The sequence below is a fragment of the Etheostoma cragini genome, chromosome 12, assembly GCF_013103735.1.
Source record: "Etheostoma cragini isolate CJK2018 chromosome 12, CSU_Ecrag_1.0, whole genome shotgun sequence".
In the NCBI taxonomy this organism is placed as follows: domain Eukaryota; kingdom Metazoa; phylum Chordata; class Actinopteri; order Perciformes; family Percidae; genus Etheostoma; species Etheostoma cragini.
Genome location: NC_048418.1, coordinates 22,790,269 through 22,794,660, shown reverse-complemented (window position 1 = coordinate 22,794,660; position 4,392 = coordinate 22,790,269).

Sequence of the window (4,392 nt, the reverse complement as noted above, 5' to 3'; positions counted from 1 at the left end):
GGGGAGTAATAAGCTAAGCTAACAAGCTAAAGTCTAGGGGTGGAACGGTATTTGCATTGAACAGAAATGGTACGGGCATGTCGGTTTGATCAATGAATTTACACGGAGAATACACAAAATAAATAACTAAAACTTGCATGCAAAATAGTAAATGTAATGCTGAACTACTGTTAGATACACGTCTTCTCAGGGACACCTAATCTGTAGCCACACCTTAGCTACGATGCTATGTAGCCGCCAGCCGAGCTCCCCCTCCGGTCCAGTGAGTGAGTCAGAGCTAGTGGAACACTCATATGGACGATGAGCCTAGCCTTTGGCGAGTGGTGGTGACCCACAAGAGTTAAAGGACCCGCCAGCCTCTTTGGGAACGCAATTTTTGGAAAACTTGGGTTACCCAGCCCGTTTCAGGAGTACAGGTGAGAGATTGGTGGATAACACGAGGACTGTGCGTCGGCGTTGCTGAGGCTACCTGTTTGGATCTGGCTCTTGTGTTTTTTGCCCTGATTGTTCTCTTTCAGCCACAGTTCTGTGAACCTGACTCGTGCTGCCACCTCACTCCTGCCATCCACCATTCCTGCTCTCCACACTGGATCTCTGGACTACTAGACCACTTCCGCTCTGTACCCTGGATCTTAAATCCGTTGGATTTGGACTTTGCTTTTTCTCTGTTGCATTCCTCAACGTGGACATTTGCAATAAACCTGTTAAACTTTCATTCGGCTCTGCGTTGTCTGCACTTTGGTTCAACTTAAGTTTCACATGTGACGGGGTGGCCTCCAGCTCACCCAGTAAGAGCGTTCACCCCTTGCAGGCTGAGTCCTGCAGCGGCCCGGGTTTGTATCTGACCTGTGGCCCTTTGCTGTGGGTCATCCTCCATCTTTCCCCTTTCCTCTCTATCCCCTGTCACTATCTAATGAAGGGAAAAAGCCACAAAAAACCTTTAAAAAAAGTTTTACATGCTAACTCATATCCAAAGCCATCATCCAGATGTGCCGATCACTGGAATGAGACAAAACTGATGGTTCAACTTTTCCTCGTGCTACGGAAAGCCATCTCACGGTGTCTGCTCATTTCATCGACTCGCGGCCACTGTACATACACACAGACACACACACACACACACTCACCTAGCTGAGAAGCTACAGGATCTTTTGTGGGGAAAGGGCTTGCCCAAGTAGATTTTATTTGTTCTATGTAATTTGCTCTTTCATAAATAAGAGCTGCTGTAGTTTCAATTTTATAGCTTATCGTCTTTTGATTAGTTCCAGATTGAGTCTGGAGATGTGGGGTACTTATTACATTACTGATTATATCTTACTTTACACACTCAGGGGAGAAACTGTATTACACTAGGTGGTACAGCCTGAGACATGCACAATAAAAAATAAATTGCCTTCAGCTTTTTTGTTTTGCTCTGATCACATAGACTGACAGCTTCAACCAGTCTGCCAAGAGTGCAGGAACTGGGCATGCCAGATTTGGGCTATTTTCTGCTTAAAAGACTTAAAATAACTACTTTTTAAATGTATTCATTTGTTGTAAAAATGCATACAATTACACACATTTTGTAATTATGAGTTAATGATGTTGCCCTGTGGTAAACAGCAACATACCCATGGCTTCCTTCAGGCAGACAACAGGTCTGGGAAATATTAGCATCCTTCTGTTCTCAGAGCTGCAGGCTCGCTTTCATTTCTCACAGCTTTGGACTGCGACCCAATTTCCCGAAATGTATACCAATAATACTGATTTGTTTTGGTCTGAATATTTCCCTAATTGTCAAAGTGACACATATCACTGTATGTTAAAGGAATGGTTCAGAGTAATTTCACCCTTTGGTCCTTTGCACCATGAACTCAAGCCAAAACTCCCCAGGAGCTTTGTTTTATAGCGCAATTAGCTGAATGGTTAGCGCTGGTGCTAATGGAACCAAATGTGTATCTCGTAAATTACCCCACTAATAATGCCCGGGATAGTACCAAACTTCTACAGTAGTACAAATAGTTTCTGTACTTATAAAATTAAGCATTGGAAAGTTTGTAAGTATACCAGGAGTTTATTTATATAGCACTTGCCTGATGGCTTCTCCGCTCTGCTGCTAGCTTTCTGATTCTCCTCAATTAGTTGTAGCTCGAATAGGTACGGGCGACCCCGAAATCGAACCACTCATTATCACGTTTGATGTTAACCTCAAACTCTGCCATTTTGTACGTGTCTTCTTCTGTTCTCTTGCTTCTTGCTCTTTCTTCACTACTTTACCAGTAGGCTCTTTTGTCAATAGGTGTTGTGCTCTGTGCAGGATCTCGCGAACCTGAGATCACGAGAGATCCCGCACAGAACACGACATTGATTTCCATAGAGAGACTACCAGTAAGGTAGGAGCAAGAAGTAATAGAACAGAAACTATTACTACTACTGTAGAATTTTGTATCATTCTGGGCATTATTAGTGGGGTCATTTACGAGATACACATTTGGTTCCATTAGCCCCAGCACTAAGCTATTCAGCTAATAGCGCTAGCTGGCCCAAAATTCGGCCAAGGGGAAAAAAGCTTCTAGGGGGAGTGTTTGGCTCGAGGTCATGGTGCAAAGGACCGTATGGTAAAATTACTCCGATCCATCCCTTAAGTGTCTGTCTTTAAATCTAGTCAGTTATAAAAACGCTTCTCTTTGTCTTTTAGAGCTCACTGATCATGTGAAACTGGCCCCTCTACGCCAACAAGTTCCAGTCCCTAAACAAGTCCAACTCCCACTGGACACAAACACCTCCTCCTGCTAATGCTGTTGCTGTGCCCAAATGACCCTTGACTTGAGTTTGGGAGAATTTGAAACAAAGTTTGAGAGGTTTTATTTTCCATCAGCATTTAGCTGAGCAGACACAGAGTCCTCAGAGAGCCAGATAATAAGCCAGATAGACACACCATGTTTGCCTGGAGCATTTCTCCATGTGTGAAAGCCACGGTTTATTATTTCATAGTTTAGCGCACAGATGTCTCATTAGTTGCCGATGATTTTCCCTAATGACAGTTATCAGGTCAATAAGTGGTGAGTGGCAAGGTGTATCTGCTGATGCTTCATCTTGTTTACCTCACCTTGTTCATTTCCTAGTGAAGAAAAAGAAATTCAGCAGCTTTAATTTCAGCATTTCGCTTTGCGGGACACTCAAAAACCTCCACAGATCAATAATGTATACGTTATAGCTACTATGAATCATTAGTTATACCTATGTATCACGGTAACAAGTCTTTAATATTACTGTGTAAAGTCTGACATTGTAAATTAAAGGCTTGCTTCTCCTTCCAACAGTCCTGAGGAGTAATTAGAATCTCCACTCCGAGTGGCTTACAGTCACGAAACAGCTCTGCCCTCCACATTATGCCTGACATTTTAAAGTGGCTTGATTATTGGAAATTAAACATTGCAGTTGGGTGCTAAGCGGAGCGTGTGAGCAGCGCGCTGATCCTAGTTACGTGTCAGTTCAACTTGTCATCTCCAATCCTATCTGTATTTGTAAGAAGTGATGCTGGCCTGAAAGAGAGCCTGCTTTACTATTGAGTTTGTGTGTTCATGTCGACCGCTGTCCATTTCCTAAGCTTCTGAAAATGCAAACAGTTTTTGACTAGCCTTCTTTGTCATGGGCGTGCGCCCGTACAAGCATCCACAGAGGGAAACATAAATTGGCGCCTATGATACAGAGACTGTACAAAAAGACTGACAGCTCTTTTCTATGTTATAATTCATTCTCAAGAATGGCTGGCAGAGGGAGGGTGAAGTCTATTTTTTTTGTATTATAGGTCCTAAAACTCCTCCGGTAGCCGCTTCAATAAAAAAAAAAACAGTCCCTAATGCTAAAGCAACAGATTTACTGCATTGGGATTGTGATCCTGTAGCCTGTAGGGTCTTTCAGGACACATTAAACCAGGATTTTACATGTTGTAAATCATGGGGCTTTTGCCCATCAGGGAGTACATTAAGGAAGATATTCCAACGGATGAATTCTTACCAGCAGTACCCACATCAAGTCCCTTAGTTTTAAGACTTTAAAGGTTGGTTGAAAGTGTTGGCTGGAGCACCAGACAGCAGAGAAACAGACCTGTGGAGCGTCTCCTCTACACTGTTTTATTTTTCACCGGGAGCTTCTGAACTCAGAGTCCGTGCACTTCCAATACTGGGAGCTGCTGCAGATAAGAGCCGCATGTACACATGATGACACTGAGGTGTTGATACCTTGCTCTGTCTGCTGCTTCTGTCTTCTCTTCACGTCTTGTTGATGCAGAAAGACAAAGAGAAAAGGTTCTGCTACCCAAAAGAAAACCTCCTGGCAGGCTGGTTGAGCCAAAACACTCTGTGTGACGGCCGCCTGACAGAATCCAGAGGAGAATGGACTCTTCCA